Raw genomic sequence first — 19,014 nt, 5'->3', positions numbered from 1 at the left:
TGCTTCAGTGGCGCAGCGGCATGGCGGGGCGTGGGAAGAGGCGAGAGAGAAGGCGCGACAGAGGCGCGGCGCCGAAAGTGGCAGGTGTGAAGGCGTGGCGGCGGCGGGGCACTGGAAGAAGCGGGAAAGATGGCGCAGGAGAGATTTCTGGCGGTTGGCGAGCGCGGAGGCGTGCTGCTTTTATAGCGTGCGCTGCCCCCCCCCCCCCCCCCCCCCCCGCACGGGATAAGTTTTTTCACGTGCCCGGGTTTCACGCGTCTGCTGGAGTGCGCTGTGTCGCCTCTTGCACGCCAAAACAACAGTTTTTCCCGCGCGCCACTTTTTTGGCCTTCCTGTTGGAGATGCTCTAATGCATGTTCCTAGAGCAACTGCAACGTGCCAACCCAAACTGTCTGCATGTGTCTGCTTAGGCTGACACAAACATGACGTTCACCTCTTATCACCAATTTCAGACCCAAATTTGGGTCGTGTTTGCGTCGGCGCGGACACACAGCAGGCGCGTGTGATGCCCATGCTTGCCCTCCTCTGGTCCACCAGTCAGTGGCGCATTACCCATTCCCTCTTTCTCCCATCGACAACCAGCACACCCATCCGCGCACTACAAGAAATATGTCAACTTGTGACCTTCTCAGAGTGACCCTGGAAGAAATGGTCGTAAATCTATGACCATTTGAGACCAATTGGTCGTAATTTGTTCGGCGGGCTCCAAACGCTAAACCATAACGACCAAGTGGTCACAAATGTCGTAATTCGCTTACACGAAATGGTCATAATGCAGACATCGCTGGTCCGCTGCCTTATTTCTAGTTGATCATGACCAACATAGATGGTCATAACCTTGTAGATTGTGGTGCATTTCTATGACTAGGCGACACTCAGTGTGGGCATTTGGGTACCTGAACCCGAACCGAACCGAATTAACCAAATTGACGGGTAATTCGGGTATCGGGTTAGGGTTCGGGTTCCAGTCTGGAAAGCCCGAAACACCCATACTACCCGAATAATTCATACTAGCCACATTATACAAGCTATTATTATACTGACATGTTACCCATACGAACTAAAATACCCATACTATAAAAAATACTCACACTATAAAAAATACTCACACTACCCTAATTATTTATATTATAATTTGATTCGTGCTCCGAATATTTTGGGTTTTTTGGGTACCCGAATTACTTGAAGCAAAATTTTGGGTAATCTGTGTTCGGGTATTTTTTTTTGGCAGAAAAAATTCCGGTTCCCATCTTGAAGTACGTGAATTACCCATAACCTGAACTACCCGAACCAAAATAACCAGAATACCCGAACACCCACGCTAAGGCGCCACCTCATCAGTTTTGCCCATGTGTCGTCCATGTGTCATTTTTTGCCCTAGGTTGTGAAACAACCTACATTTCTGTCATTCTCAAAATTTCCACAAAAATTCTCATAAATTCTTTGGATCATATATTCCTCAAATATGTCAAAACCCTTCCTTCCCTAGTTCAAAAAAATCAGCAATATTTATTTTCCTATTCTGTTCAGAATAACACTTTGTGAAGGAAGTGCTATTTATATTTTCATAATGGCCCTGAAAATTTTTGGGCAGTCTTTCCTGTCCAAATCATTGCCTCATGAAAAAATTCATCTCCATTTGCCTAGTAAATCTTTCTCAGCAAATTTTCAAATTTTCTGTTCAACTAGAGCCTTTGTGAAGGAAGTACTAGCTAGGAATATCCTAATGAGTTGAAATTTTACCACATATTCTATATGCCCAAATCATAGATGTCCACAAAATTTGAGCCCCATCTAACAATACATGTGAGCTCACGGTCGAATCTTTGTTTCTGGTAATATTTTCAGTTTGTGAAGCAACTACATTTTATATTGCTTTATAATTGATGAAAAATTACCAGGACATGACCCTGACCATATAAACTATCTCCACCGAATTTTAGCTCATTTAATTTAGCCAATTTTCCTCAGTATTTTTCCCAATGTTCTGTGAAGTGGAGAGCATTGTGAAGGCAGTACCATTTTTATTTATTCAAATAGTATGAAATTTTTATGGTGCCTTCATATGCCCAAATTATAATCCTCCTCCAAATTGCAGCTCAATCTAGTCATCTATGCCAGCACAACTGCAATTTTTATTTTTTGTCAAGATTGGCACATTGCAAAGCAAGTGCTATCTAGACCCCTCCTATTGCCCGCAATTTTTTTTGTCAATCTCCGTATCCAAATAATTACCACATGCGAATATTCATCTCTATTTTCCTAAATCTTCCTCAACAAATTTCCAAATTTCTACCGAGAGAGAAGCTTTGTGAAGGAAGTACTAGCTAGGATTATCCAACTGATCTAAGATTTTTCCAAACATTCCATATGCCAAAATAATCACTCTCCACAAAATTTGAGATCTATCTAGCAATCCATGTGAGCTCATCATCCAATCTTTTATTCTGGTCATATTTTCGGTTTGTGAAGAAAATATATTTTATATTGCTTAATTATTGCTGACAATTTATCACGGCATGTTCCTACGTGTATAACTTACCTCCACCAAATTTGAGCTTATCATTTTGCCAATTCCTCTTAATATTTTTTCCAAGTTTCTCTCTAGAGAAGAGCATTGTGAAGGAAATGCCACTTTGGCATGTCCAAATGGTATTAAATTTTTTTATAGTGCTTTCCTATGCCCAAATGACCATCATCCACCAAATTTCATCTCAATCCATTCATTAATTTGAGCCCAACTTCAACATCCATATTCCTACCCAATGTGGTACTTTGCAAAGCAAATGCTACCTAGGATCCTCCTTTTGAGTTGAATTTTTTCCAAGACAGTACTCTTAGTAGATGATCTTCCTGAGCCAAAACTTAGGCCCGTTGGCCATGTGAATTTCCCCCACCTCTAATCAAACACTTGACTGCTAATTCATGTTTGAGCTTAGTGCAGTCTCCTCATGATATTCTTACTCCTAACACCTGTTCGAAATATGCCCTAGAGGCAATAATAAATTAGTTATTATTATATTTCCTTGTTCATAATAATCCTTTATTATCCATGCTAGAATTGTATTGATTGGAAACTCAAATACATGTGTGGATACATAGACAACACACTGTCCCTAGTGAGCCTCTAGTTGACTAGTTCGTTGATCAAAGATGGTCAAGGTTTCCTGGCCATAGGCAAGTGTTGTCACTTGATAACGGGATCACATCATTAGGAGAATCATGTGATGGACAAGACCCAAATTATATACGTAGCATATTGATCGTTTCATTTTATTGCTATTGTTTTCTACGTGTCATGTATTTATTCCTATGACCATGAGATCATATAACTCACTGGCACCGGAGGAATACCTTGTGTGTATCAAACGTCACAACGTAACTGAGTGACTATAAAGGTACTCTACAGGTATCTCCGAAGGTGTTCGTTGAGTTAGTATGGATCAAGACTGGGATTTGTCACTCCGTTTGACGGAGAGGTATCTCGGGGGCCCACTTGATAATACAACATCACACACAAGCCTTGCAATCAATGTGGCTAAGTATAAGTCATGAGATCTTGTATTATAGAACGAGTAAAGAGACTTGCCGATAACGAGATTGAAATAGGTAGGCAGATACGGACGATCGAATCTCGGGCAAGTAACATACCGAAGGACAAAGGGAATGACATACGGGATTATATGAATCCTTGACACTGAGGTTCAACCGATAAGATCTTCAGAGAATATGTAGGATCCAATATGGGCATCCAGGTCCCGCTATTGGATATTGATCGAGGAGTACCTCGGGGCATGTATACATAGTTCTCGAACCCGCAGGGTCTGCACACTTAAGGTTTGATGATGTTTTAGTATAGTCGAGTTATATGTGTGGTTACAGAATGTTGTTCGGTGTCCCGGATGAGATCACAGACATCACAAGGGTTGCCAGAATGGTCCGGAAACGAATATTGATATATAGGATGGTTTCATTTGGTTACCGGAAGGTTTTCGGGCATTACCGGCATTGTACCTAGGGCTGGGCGTTCGGTTCCCCCGAACCGTTCAGGTCGGTGCTTCGGTCTTTTAGAAAATTCGGTTGTCAAAAAGTACTGACCGATCGGTCAATGGCAAAAGCAGTAACCGATGAATAACCGCATTGAGATTTCGGTTCGATCATCGGTCCTGACCGAACAGCCCGAATATTTAAATACTAAGAGGAATCGTTGCACACTTACACTGCACACTAAACAACCCTGAATATTTAATGATGGCAGGAATCGCTGCACACTTGCAGAGTTGCACTGCACACTGAGCAACCTAAACATTTAATAATTTAATAGTGGTAGGAATCGCTGTACACTCAAACAACCCTCATTATTTAATAAGTGCAGTAATGGCTACACTATTCTCCAGCTCCTTTTGCCAAAACTATCCACTTTCCTATCTATTCTTAACAATTAGGAAGAACAAACAATTGATAATATATAGCAGCATGATGTAGACTTAGTACATATACCGATATACGATATAAGAATATTATCAGCACAAAACAATAGTTTAGCGTGCACATGAATTGGGTCCCAACACTGGAAATAACTGGTAAATTTTGACGACAAACACACTTAGTTTTCAAGACTTAAATTTAAAACATGGAACAAACACAACAGGCAGCGTACAATAGCATTATTGTTGCAATCCCCCAATTTCTAAACTTCAAGTATTATTGCTTCTGCTCCAGCAACTATTAGTAGTTTATTCAGAACCGCAGCCAACCAAAAAGAACATCTGGAATATGAACAATAATTTAGTTGAGTTGTCCACAGATAGAAACATAAATATATTATTATTTTGATCTGAATTGAAGCAGCAAGATGAATTCTTATAACCCAGAAGTGGAAGCTCACCAATCGTTAAGTAGGCTTTGCGGTGGTGGGGGGCTTGCCATTGCTTTGGGGCTTGACTTTCTCCTTATATTCTGCGATTAACTCTGATAAACAACAATGGTGGAAGCAAGCATTAAGTAAGAACAAACGAACACATATTACATAATGGAATATTAATTGAATCAAGTTACCTTGTTCGAGCTTGGTCAATTCTTCAGCATTCTCTACTATGCTGACATGAGTACCATATCGAAGCCAATCCTGAGTGCACACAAGGGCTTCAACCATGAATGGAGTCAGAGAAGATCTGAACTCATCGAGAATACGCCCACTAGTAGAGAATGAAGACTCTGATGCAACAGTGGATATGGGGATTGACAAAACATCCCGTGCCAAGCATGCCAATATAGGAAACCTAGATGAGTTAACCTTCCACCAATCTAATATGTCAAATTTTGGGCCATCGTCTTCAGGCTCCTCAGCAAGAAACTTGTCCAACTCAGACTTGCTGCTGCTGCTACCGCCACTGTTCAACCTCATTTTTTTGGCAATCAAGGATCTCAACATGCTTGCACGCCCTCCGATTGATTCAACTTCTTGAGAAGCACTACTTTGAGCTGATGCAACATTTGGAGCATACATCAGCCTATAGTACTCGAATAAATCTCTAAGACAAGTACTGACTGCAGCCCACACCTTAGGCCCTTTGTCCTCCCCATACATTTCTAAAATGGCAAACTGTGTGTATTCTAAAAGCTTGTACCTGCATCAAAAAATGAAAATAAGAACTTTAATTTGTGATATTGCGATATAAGAAAACATTACATAATGAAGAATAGTTGACTATAATACTTGTACTTTTTTTTACCTTGGATTAAGTGTCGTTGCAATGAAAATTAGCAAGTTGAAGTTCTCCTTTTCCTTCCCCTTCTTGCTGGTATCGAGCTCATGCCAATTTCCCTAGTATTTATCAAACTTATCCTTCATCCTCTCTGCCATTGCAATTTGCAACCAATCCTCACTTTCCATCCAACTTTTCACTAACATATTCACCTCACCAATCTCATGGAAAAAGCTATTAGCAGTCACGTACAATGAGGCAGAAACACGAGTTGTTAAATCTGCAAAATGTGCAAGAAAATCTGCCAACTTCTTGACATTCTTTCCCTAGTATTTATCAAACTTATCCTTCATCCTCTCTGCCATTGCAATTTGCAACCAATCCTCACTTTCCATCCAACTTTTCACTAACATATTCACCTCACCAATCTCATGGAAAAAGCTATTAGCAGTCACGTACAATGAGGCAGAAACACGAGTTGTTAGATCTGCAAAATGTGCAAGAAAATCTGCCAACTTCTTGACATTCTCCCAGTCCAGCTCATCCGGAACTCCAACACCCTTCTCCTTACCTTTATCGGTAAGTAGATCAACTGCAAAGTAAGGATCTTCATCCGCATACCTTGCAAAAACTTTCTCATAGCTAATAGCAGCCTTCAACATATAGTATGTTGAGTTCCACCTAGTGCCCACATCAAGAATCAAGAAGGCCTTGGTTTCAATCTTCTCAAGGTCAGCACATTCTTTGAACTTAATCATCCTACTTGGGCTATTTCTCACATATCTAACAGCAGCACGCACACGCTTGATTGAAATATCAACTTCTTTTAGACCATCTGTAACTATTAAGTTGACAATATGGGCAGCACACCTCATGTGGAGATATTTGCCTCCAGCTATGCAAGTCTTAGCTTTATTCAGTTCCTTTCTCATGTAACCAATACCACCATCATTATTACTAGCATTATCAATAGTAATGGTCATGACCTTCTCTATCCCCCAATCGATCAAAGTTTTTTACAAGTGTTTCCCAATATCATCTCCTTTATGACCCTTAACCTTGAAAAAGCTAATGACTTTCTTGTGAAGTTTCCATTCTTTACAAATGAAGTGTGCAGTAACAGTCATGTAGCTATCTTTTTGTTCAGAAGTCCAACCATCAGTTGTGAGACACACTCTTTCACATTGTTCTTTAAGGAAAAGTTTTAGTTTAGCCTTTTGTTCAAAATATGTGCGAACAACATCCCTAGTGCATGTTCTCCTAGATGGAACAGAGAAACGTGGGCATGCTTTAGATATGAACTTTTAAACCCAAATTTTTCACCAAATGCAAATGGGAGTTCATCTTCTATTATCATTTCAGCAAAAGCAACCCTAATAGCATCAGGATCAAATTTCCAAGCATGCACACTATCACCATGATTAACTTGAAGCACAGCTTGCTTATCATCACCAATATTCCTATGGGGATTACGCTTGCAAATATTAAAATGTTTGCGTAAAGCTGATGTACCATTAATCACGGGATGAGCGCTGATGTCATTCTTGCAGTAGTTACATTTTCCCTTCTGCAAGACACCATCAACTATGACCTTTTCGAAGTGGTTCCACATCTCTGATCTCGAAGCCATCCGCCTTCGGGCGTCTTTCTTTTCAACCTCCACAACTTCACCCTTCCTCGTCCCATTCCCGTCATCCTCCTTCTCTGCTTGTGCTACTTGCACCTCACCAGCGACACCACACCCACTAGCCTTCTCCATGTCCATAGGTACTGTACCACCAACTATCAAAGTTGAAGTAGGCATAGCAGCTTCTGTCTCGATGAACTCACGAGGCTCGGAGGACATCTACAATCAAACATAGTTGCTTTGATCAATAAGGATTCCCTCATGAAAAGGTGGAAGCAGATTGTAGTAAACAGTAATGGTAAATTCATCAGCCAAATTCAGAAGTTGCAGGCATAATTATGAAAAAAAATCAGAAGTTGCAGGCATAATTCATCAGCCAAATTCAGAAAAAAAAATTCATCAGCCAAATTCAGAAGTTGCAGGCATAATTCATCATCCAAATTATGAAAAAAATTCAGAAGTTGCAGGCATAACTACACATGCGTACAAATTTCAGAAGTTGCATAACTGTCCAGATCGGAAAACAACTAGAACATCAGAACGACACTCTGACTGAATAGTTAGAAAACTAGAACATCTTAACTCTACACTGCTACACATGCGTACAAATTTCAGAAGTTGCAGGCACTCTAAAAAAATTGGCCAAGAAAGCAACAAAGTCCAGTTACGTGAATGATTAAATCAGTTATTTTTTTATATCTCAGCAAACCACACAGTCAAATAGGTGAATCTTAAAACAATTAAATCTACAATACTACCCAGGAGTGAAAGCGTGTACTTACATTGTAGTTGCAGGAGGCAGCAGCGTCCTATGGGCTATGGATGTCAACCCGTTCTTGTTCTCAAGAGTGGTGAATCTGCAGGGAGGTTGTGCAGCCAACGGTGCTTGAGCTCCGCGGAGGACTCAAGGATCCATCTCCCGGTTCAGGGGCGCCTGCTAGGGTTTCGGGTACCTCGTCTTCGGTGAATGATTCGCTGTCGGGGCGGCGATATATGCACGATTTGGCCATACGGAACACTGGAAAGGGCCAGGAATTTCGGATTGGAAAGAATCGAGCATTAAACACAGAATCGAATAGCTAAGGTAGGTCATGGCAGCAGGTCGGGGTAGGGGAAATTGGGGATTTGGGGGATCTGCGAGCAGGGCAGGTAAGGAGCACATTTGGGGAAATATAAGGAGCTTCGGCGTGCGGGGCTATTTTAGTCGGTCTTCGGTCTGTTCGGGTACCCGCGGGTCAAACCCGAATGCACCGAATTAATTTCGGTTTTCTCACGATGCTAACCGATCGTAGTACCGAATATATCGGTTCCGGTTTATTCGGCTTCGGTCTTGGTTTTTTCGGTTCGGCATTTCGGTCTTCGGTTAAAATGCCCACCCCTAATTGTACCGGGAGTGATGAATGGGTTTCGGAAGTTCACCAGGAGGGGGGCAACCCACCTGGGGGAAGCCCAATGGTCTTTGGGGTGGCGCACCAGCCCTTAGTGGCTGGTGGGACAGCCCAAGAGGTCCTTGGCGCCATAAGAAGAAAACCAAAGAAAGAAAAAAAGGGGAGGTGGGAAGGAAGAGAAGGACTCCACTTTCCAATCCTAATTGGAGTAGGATTGCTCCTCTCCTTCCTGGTCGGCGCACCCTTGGGGACTTAGTCCTCAAGGCAAGCCTCCTCCCCCTCCCTCCTATATATAGTTGTGATTTAGGGCTGATCTGAGACAACTTTTGCCACGTGCAACTCAGATCTAGACACCATAGTTTTACCTCTAGATCGGATTTCTGCGGAGCTCGGGCGGAGCCCTGCAGGAGTAGATCGTCACCACCACCAGAGCACCGTCACGCTGCCGGAGAACTCATCTACTTCTCCGTCTTGCTGGATCAAGAAGGCCGAGATCGTCGTCGAGCTATACGTGTGCTGAATGCGCAGGTGCCGTCCATTCGGCACTAGAACGGATCGTGGGATGGATCACGGGATGGTTCGTGGGATGGTTCGTGGGGCTGATCGAGGGACGTGAAGACGTTCCACTACATCAACCGCGTTTCTTAATGCTTCCTGATGTGCGATCTACAAGGGTACGTAGATCCAAATCTCCTCTCGTAGATGGACATCACCATGATAGGTCTTCGTGTGCGTAGGAAATTTTTTGCTTCCCATGCAACGTTCCCCAACAGTGGCATCATGAGCTAGGTTCATGCGTAGATGTTATGTCGAGTAGAACACAAAGGGTTTTGTAGACGGTGATGCTCGATTTTCTACCCTTCTTAGTCTTTTCTCGATTCAGCGGTATTGTTGGATTGAAGCTGCCCGGACCGACATTATTCCTACGCTTACGAAAGACTAGTTTCATCGATTGACATGCAACCTCGTTGCATAAAGATGACTGGCGGGTGTCGGTTTCTTCAACTTTAGTTGAATTGGTTTTGACCGAGGCGGTCCTTGGAGAGGTTAAATAGCAATTTGCACATCTCCGTTGTGGTTTTTGCGTAAGTAAGATGCGATCATACTAGATACCCATAGCAACCCCTAGGGCAGAGGGCGCCCAGGGGGCCCACAAGCCTATGGGCCGCGGCCTCCCCCCTGGCCACGGGGTGGGGGCTTGTGGGGTGATAACCCACAAGTATAGGGGATCAATTGTCACTAGTGGAAAACGGGCCTTTGGCCGGGACCCTTTAGTCCCGGCCTGCCTCTGGGCCGGGACTAAAGGCCCGGCCACGTCGCCCCAATACTCAATGCCTCCCTCGAGGCTTTAGTCCCGACCCATAAGGAGCCTTTAGTCCCGGTTCGTGTCCCAAACCGGGACTAAGGGGCTACGCGGTGGGCAGTGGTGGTGGCAACCGTTCGTATCCCCCTTTAGTCCCGGTTGGTGGCTCAACCCGTGACTAAAGGCCTAACACGTGGCCTGCCGTAGTGGTGGCAACCGTTGGTATACCTATTTAGTCCCGGTTGGTGGCTCAACCCGGGACTAAAGGCCCTAAACGGTTTGTATCCCGCGTCGTTTCGGGCGATGAAAAGCACGAACCGAAGCAGAGTCGCCATTTCTCTGTTTCTTCTTCTCTCTCGCTCTCGCTCTGTGTTCTTCTCCTCTCTTCTTCCCTTCTCTTCTTCCACCATGCCAACTCGCTTTGGAGAGGTGCTCGCACATGGCACGACCATGCTCGATGTCGTGTACACGAACGAGAGCAGTGAGATGCCATATTTTCTTGAACAGTTGAAGGAACGATGGCTTGACGCCACAACGGATCATGAGAAGTTCTTGGGGCTTAATCTGGAGTATACGGCCGATCAACGCGGTGTTGCCGTCATCCAACTATGCTTCGCACACCATGTCTTGATCTTCCAATGGGCGAGGTAAGTTTTGAGGCTTTCTTTGGTCCAATGTAATGACATTGTAAGTTTATTTGTTTCAATCATAGTTGGTTCCCTTCAAATAGTTGTAGTGAAACAATTTTGATTAGTTGAAGGGGAACACAATCTGATTGGAATAGTGTTCCATAATCTGAAAAATCGTATTAGAATCAACTAGTGTTTAATATGTTCCATTGGAATCATAGTTGGTTCGCTTCAAATAGTTGTAGTGAAACAATTTTGAATAGTTGAAGGGAACACAATCTGATTGGAATAGTGTTCCACAATCTTAAAATCTGATTGGTTCAATATGTTCCTTTGAAATCATAGTTGTAGTGATACAATTTTATGCTGTGTTCTTTGATCCAAGGTTATGAAAATTGCATATAGCTAGTGATCTCTCTAGGTTCCATTGGATAGCAATATGATATGTCATAGTCATGAAAATTGCATATAGCTAGTGATCTCTCTAGGTTCCATTGAATAGCTATAGTGATCTCTCTAGGTTCCATTGCATATGTTCTATTTGAATCCTAAAGATAATTTTCTCTTTAGTTGTAGTGAAACATGTTTCCTCATTGCAGCAGTATGTAAAATTTGTTCCATTTTAATTTGTTTCTGTTGCAGTAGTGACAAGCATTGTCCAGAACTCATGGACTTCCTTCGCAGCGGCATCACTTTTGCTACCGTTGACATAACGAACGACAAGCTGAAGATGAGGCACAGCTTCGGTATTGAGATACCAACTGGTTGCCTCATTGATCTCCAAACGGTATTCAGGCTTCGACATGTCAGGACTTCGATGGCTCATATGGCAGTTGCCTTGATCGACGAGGAATATGGTGATATGAAGACCAATTTCCCAAAGTCTCAGCACAAACTTTGGGAGAAGACCCCACTTGATCGTATCAACATTGAGTATGCAGCAAAAGATGCATACGTTTCGTACGAGTTGTACCGCAAGATTCGAGTCGTCAACTATGGCCAGCGTCACCTCGAATAAGGTGGACATTCTGATTGGACTAGTATCAACTATGGCCAGCTATATATCTATGATAGCTATTATTATGTACTGTTTGGACTAGTATCATGTACTGCTTGGACCAATTTATATATGTCTAGTTTCTGTTTGTGCCATTATAGTTTCCAAATTTGAATGGTTTAGCCCTTTCTAACTTCATTTGCTACTTTTGAATGGTTTAGCCCTTTCTAACTTCATGGTATCATGCATTTCGACCACATATATATACAAAAAGTCTTTAGTTCAAATAAGTCCAAAAAATGAAATCCCTTTTGTAACAGATTTGTTTTTGATTAAAACAGTCATTTAAAAATGAAAGACCATTAGTCCCACGTGGCGTGCAGCGAAACCACGTGGCGTGCAGCGGAACCACGTGGCGTGCCGCGGAACCACTTTTGTTGTGGGGGTCGCTTTTCCTTCTTCTCCTTGTGCTAGATATTTATTATGCATTAGGGAAAGAAGGAATGGCGACCATCATCGACGGTCAAAAAATCAGGTGAGGGAGTGTCCACCATACATGAGAGAAGAAGAATGCCGACTGTTGTTGTGGGGGTTGCTTCTCCTTCTTCTCTTTGTGCTAGATATTTGTTATGCACTAGGAGAAGAAGGAGTAGCGACCATCATCGACGGTCGAAAAATCAGGTGAGGGAGTGTCCACAATACACTACTGGAAATACATAATTTGCCGACACCTTTAAGCTTTGCCGTCAGCAATTTCACGGGGCTGACGGCAAAGAGACTTTGCCCTCAGCCAAAATAAATGCTGACGGCATAGGAGGGGCTGACGGCAAAGAAAATCTATGTCGTCCGCTTTATCTAAGTCGGTAACCATCTGACGGCAAAGGACAAAAAAGTTGTCGGCATAGGAAGGCTGACGGCATAGGGGGCTAACTCGGTCGCCGCCTCGACCAGTGCTTAACGGGGGCCGTCTTTGCCGACAGCCAGCTGAGGGCAAAGACTAACGGCTGTCTTTGCCGACAGCTGGCTGAGGGCAAAGACTAACGCCTTATCCCCCCGTGCCACGACCTCTTCTCTCTCTCACATACCTCTCCCACACTCCTCTCCCGACCCTCCCTGCGCCGCCCCGCGCCGCCCCTGCTTGCCGGCGCCGCCCCGCCCTGCGCCGCCCCGCGCCCGCCCCGCCCCGCCCCGCCCCGCGCCGCCGCCGCCCCGTGCCAGCCGTCAGTGGACTCGCCGGTGAGCTCCTGCTCCCCCTTTTTTTTTTGTTTATGTTTCTATGTTAGGGCCTCTTAGATCCTATGAAACGTTTGAAATGGAAGCCTTAGTTAAACGTTTGAAATGGAATTTGCTTAGGAATTTGCTTAGGAAAATACTATGAAACTTTTGAAATGGAGGCCTTAGTTAGATCCTGCAGAACGCCTCGCCCGTCGCGGCCTACAGCACCATCCACGATGCCTTCTATGCGACCAGGCCTTTGAGAATATCCACCACATCATCATTGCAGGCCCATGCACCCAAAAGATTTGGCACGAGGTCCTCGCATGGTTTCGATTGCCAGTAGGATGCCCCAACCAGGAGGACTCACTGCTGGACTGGTGGAACCGTGCGCGACACAACACCCCCCACCCACAGCGGAAAGGGATGGCATCCATCATCCTGCTCCTACCCTGGATGGTATGGAAGCACCGCAACGATTGCGTGTTTGACAGGGCACAGCCCTCCATTGCTGCACTAATGTCAAAAATCAAGGAGGAGGCTACCTTATGGGCACGGGCTGGAGCCAAAGGGCTTCGGGTTATCCTACCGCAGACATGGGATGTATACTAAGTAGCATTAGAATGCTTGTATCCTGCCTCCTAGGAGGATTGTAACAAACTCTATATTTTCAATATAATGAAACGCAAAGGTCCTTTGCACTTTCTCGATTTTTTTTGCATTCCTGCGTTTTTCCTATGAAAAATCCTTCAAATCAAAGGAGGCCTTAGTTAAATCTGTTAGTAGTGTATTTTTAGTTAAATTTAGTTAGCAATTACGTAGTGGTAGATTTTTAGTTAGATTTAGTTAGCAATACATGTTAGTACATGTAAGTATTAGTTAGCTAGGTGTTAGTATTAGTCACCTAGCTGTTAGTATTAGTTAGCTAGCTGTTAGCAATAGAAAGAAAATAATAAGAAGAAAAGAAATAGGAGAAGAGAAGAGTGACAAAACTTGAATAATAAATTATTAATAATAGATGTTAGTACTAGTTAGCTTAATTACCGCGAGTGCGTATTTGTGTTGATTGAGTGCATTTAAATGTGCAGTAGCTTCTCCGCGAGGGATTGGTTTTCGACGACCTCCCCTGCATTCGAAAGTGAGCACATTTGTTAACTCCTCCTCCACCCCCTTTATTTTGCTCTGTTCCGGCCTTCGTGCTGATGACACTATCTAGCTAGGTATTTTTAGTATTAAAATGCAAAGGTGTTGCGTAACCAATATGCGTCTCCCGTTCAAAAGGGTTCCTGTCATAAATATGCATGCATTTGCATATTTATAACGGTGATTCTTTCGAATTGTCCAACGTTATCCATGGACAGCCCGGGTATGTGTAGATTGGGTCGTTTCCCACGCTTTGCTCCGGATCCCATGCAGAGTTTCGACATCTCCTCCTTGTTGTTCTCCGGGTACACATCCTCTCGGTTAGTTGCCGAGACGTGTATCAGGAGAACAACGGGGAGGTGCTGCCGAAATTTTGCGTTGGGTCGGGAGCAGAGCAGTGGGAAATGACCCAATCTACACATACTCGGGTGGGATTAGGACCCATCTTTACCTAGTAGCTGGTAGGTGTGCATGCCGTGCATCCCAATATATTAACCATTATTAAAAAATGGCCATAATTAATTTAACATACTTGATGAATTGATAATTTATATTGTTTTATATGTGGATACTATGTAGCTAGCTTGCCAGAATGACTGATCGTGAATGGATGTACACCGGTCACCATAGTCAGAGAGATATGACCGATGAATGGTTGAGCAAAACCTATGAATTCGTGGAAACGACGTTTTCTAAAGGCCAGCCAAAAACATGGTGCCCCTGCACTAAGTGCAAGAATTATTCGCGACAGACAAATGATGTAATGGGTAAACACCTGTAGATGCGTGGTTTTACTCCCGGCTATACCTTGTGGACATTTCATGGTGAGTCGGCCCAACGTAACAGAGACGAGGTGTTGCGTCGGCGCACCGATGATCATGGTAGAGGGATTGAAGACATGGTGAATGACTTTGATGATGCTCGGAACAAGGACGAAGAGATGGAGGAATCCGCGAAAGCCTTCTATGCCATGTTGGACTCTTCAAAACGTCCTCTTCATGAGCACACTAAGATTTCTCAGCTAGATGCCATCGCACAAGTAATGGCTCTGAAAGCCCAATTCAACATTGGAAGAGATCTGTTTGACTCAGTGATGACCCTATTTGGGCGCTTTCTACCATAAGGTCATATTATGCCTTCAAACCTATATGAGTCAGACAAAATCCTTAGTGCACTCAAGATGCCTTATGAGCAGATACATGCTTGTGAGAAGGGATGTGCCTTATTTAGGAAAGAGTATGCGGACGAAACATATTGTCCATTTTGCAAGTCCTCCAGATATGTTGAGGTAGAAAACGGTGAAGGTGAGAAGAAGCAGAGAAAAATCCCCGTGAGTGTCCTACGATATCTGCCGATCCTACCAAGACTTCAACGACTTTACATGCTCGAAGAAACAGCAAAACAGATGACATGGCACAAACATGGAATTAGGAAAGAATTAGATGAACACGGAGTTCCGATGTTGGTACACCCTTCAGATGGTGATGCATGGAAGGCATTCGATAGTATACATAAGGAAAAAGCTAAAGAACCAAGGAATTGTCGAATCGCCATCAGCCTCGATGGGTTCAATCCTTTTGGTATGATGGCTACCCAATATAGTTGCTGGCCTGTATTTGTCATTCCCCTCAATCTTCCACCATCATCCATTATGCAAAGAAAGCACATATTCCTGACATTGATAGTTCCAGGGCCAAAATACCCGGGGAAGAATATGAGTGTGTACATGCAACCGCTGATGGATGACTTGAAAGAAGCTTGGGTGAATGGGGTCAACACATACGACGCAACTAAGAAAGAGAACTTTCAAATGTATGTTTGGTACCAATACTCGTTGCATGATCTGCCAGCATTTGCGCTTTTCGTTGCCTGGTGTGTGCATGGAAGGTTCCCATGCCCACAATGCAAGGCAGCTCTTAAGTTTCATTGGTTGCCGGCGGGTGGGAAGTATTCCTGCTTTGACTTGCATAGACAGTTCTTGCCTATGGACCATCCATTCTGAAAAGACAAGAAGAATTTCATGAAAGGTAAAGTTGTCAAACACTCTGCACCACCTGCGTTGACGGGGGCACAAATTAATGAACAGTTAAAATCTATGGAGCCTGATCCAAACCGTCCAGGGTATTTCTTGGGTTATAATGAGGAACACGCCTGGACCCACAAGCCATGCATCTAGGATCTCCCCTACTTCGAAGACCTCTTACTTCCACACAACATTGACATGATGCACACTGAAAAGAATATCGCCGAGGCCCTTCTTGGCACATTTTTCGGCACTGATAAGGGCAAAGATAATACAAAGGCTAGAGTTGACCAGGAGACTCTGTGTGATAGGCCATCACTAAACATGCGAGAACCGAAAGGAAGAAAAAATCGGTCCAAACCACCTGCCTGGTACAATCTTGAGAAGGGAGCAATGAGGGAAATCCTCTTGTGGGTGCAAAAAAAGTTGTTGTTCCCCGATGGGTATGCTGCAAATCTAGCGAGGGGAGCGAGCATTGAAAAAATGAAAAATTTTGGGCTCAAGAGTCATGATTGGCACATATGGCTTGAGCGGATAATGCCGGTGATGTTGCTCGCTATATCCCCGAGGCTGAATGGCTAGTATTGGCCGAGTTGAGCTATTTCTTCCGTGTTCTTTGTGCTAAAGAGTTGTCGCGTGCCTTGATAGATGACATGGAAGAGTTGGCGCCTGAGTTGCTCTGCAAGTTAGAGAAGATTTGTCCACCGGGCTTCTTTAATCCGATGCAACACATGATTTTGCATCTCCCAACCGAGGCAAGATTGGGTGGCCCTGTGCAAAATCGTTGGTGCTACGCAACTGAAAGAATGCAGAAGACACTTCGAGGAAAATGTAAAAATAAACGTAGAATTGAAGCATCGATGGCCGAGGCGTTCATTACTGAGGAGGCGGCAAACTTCGTAACAGCACACTATGATGCCACTATGCACAGCTTGCATAATCCAAAGCCTCGGTACAATCTGGGCGACCCCAAACGACGTGAATCCAATCTCAGCCTTTTCAAAGGGAAGCTCGCACCTTCTGGTGTGGGAAAACCAAAGTTGCTGTGCGTCGAGGAGTGGCGCACACTAACGATGTATATATTGAACAATTTAACAGAAGTTCGGCCATACATCGAGTAAGTGCTCTGTACATTGTTTCGCAACTTTTAACAAGTTTTGTGTCTAACAACTATTATTAATTGATACAGTCGATACGTCGAACAATTCTCGAATGGTGTTGCAATCGAAAAATAATCCATTCTCGAGTATGAACTTCTTGAAAAGATAGGAGGCGGCTATCCCGGTTTCATCTCTTGGTTCAAAAAAACGGTACCTCCCTTATATATAATAAGTGATTTCCTTTGTTTCTATTACTCATGAGTAACACATCAAACTCTATCTTTTCTTAACTTCTAGGATAATTCAGATGAGCAAGTCGACGATGAATTGAGACAAATAGCTAATGGTTTTGACTTTAAGGTCCGTACATTTCAGAAGTACGACATTAACGGGTATCGCTTTCGTACTGCTAGCAAAGAGCTTTCAATGCCCGGTCGAAAAACAAACAATTCCGGTGTCTCTGCTATAGACGAGGGGGTGTCGAGTATTATGGAAGACTTGAAGAAGTCTACGAACTTCATTATTATGGTGAAAATCCTCCGAACGTTGTTGTGTTCAAATGTCATTGGTTTGATCCTACTAAGACAAGACGGACTCATGAACATCTTGGGATTGTCGAAATTCGACAAGACAGGTAGTTAAGCGGTGCCGATGTCTATATTGTGGCTCAACAGGCCACCCAAGTTTTCTATCTGCCATACTGTTGTCAAAGTGTTAAGAACCTAGAAGGTTGGTATGTCGTGTTCGATGTGCCGCCACATCTTAGACCACCTCCCCCAAATGAAGACGATTATGAACTTCAAATTGACCCAATAACATATGATCGAGAATTTTTCCAAGAATCACGTGGTGTCAGACGCCGTACCCGAAACTGCTCTACGTCCACCCTGAACACGGAGGAACAAGACTCACGTGATGATGAGGAAGAAGTGGAAGTAGAAGAAGTTACCAATGCCGATGAGCTATCAATGCTTGATCGGTTACAAAAAGGCCTTCCACATTATGTCTCTGAACCCGATGACGATATCAGTCATGACGACACGTGTGATACTGATGATGATTTTGCTTCAATTGACCATGGAGAAGAGACAGATGATCCAGACTATTAGTACTTTGTATGCATCCAAACATTGTTGTTTAATTATTCAATTATTAGTTGAATTATTCATGTATTTATTATTGTTCATTTAATTATTTTCCTTGAATTTGTACTAATTATTTAACTATTTATCGTTACAGGTGGTGAGACATGGCAGGCGGGGATAAGTTGAGGATAGCACCTGGGCAGCTACGGAGAACTTTGTTGCAGAGCTTTGCCGAGGAGCCCCGTGGGAGAGGCGTAGGAAAGAAGAGAGGCAGAGGACGTGGTCGTGGGAGAGGGAGGCTGCATGATAGGAGCCAGTCGGCACCACCCTCGGCTACTTCTGTCTCAGCCACTTCACCCTTGCAGACGAGGGTGTCACCGGTGCAGGATCCTACCGTCTAGGAGCAGACACCGATGCAGGGGGCTGAGGCGGAGGCTGAGGCGGAGGGTGCTGAGGCGGAGGCTGAGGCAGAGGGGGCTGAGGCGGAGGGTGCCGAGGCAGAGGGTGCTGAGGCGGAGGCTGAGGCAGAGGGCCAGGGGCTGAGGCAGAGGCTGAGGGGGCTGCCAGCAAGTCGGTCTACCAACGTGGTATGACACGAGTTCCAGACCGATTGGACTTGCAGCACAGGCCGTTAATTAAGCCAGATGGCGAGAAGTAAGTTGATATATATTGTGTACCTTATATCATTATATTCACCAAGTAGCTAATGTCTTTGTCTTATCATTATGTAGGGGGTGGGATTACCCGCAGAATACCCGGAATCCAAACTGCCTCCTTGGTGCTTTACTTAGGGAGC

This window comes from Hordeum vulgare, chromosome 3H, assembly GCF_904849725.1.
Source record: "Hordeum vulgare subsp. vulgare chromosome 3H, MorexV3_pseudomolecules_assembly, whole genome shotgun sequence".
NCBI classification, from domain to species: domain Eukaryota; kingdom Viridiplantae; phylum Streptophyta; class Magnoliopsida; order Poales; family Poaceae; genus Hordeum; species Hordeum vulgare.
Note: the sequence above shows the minus strand (reverse complement) of the source record.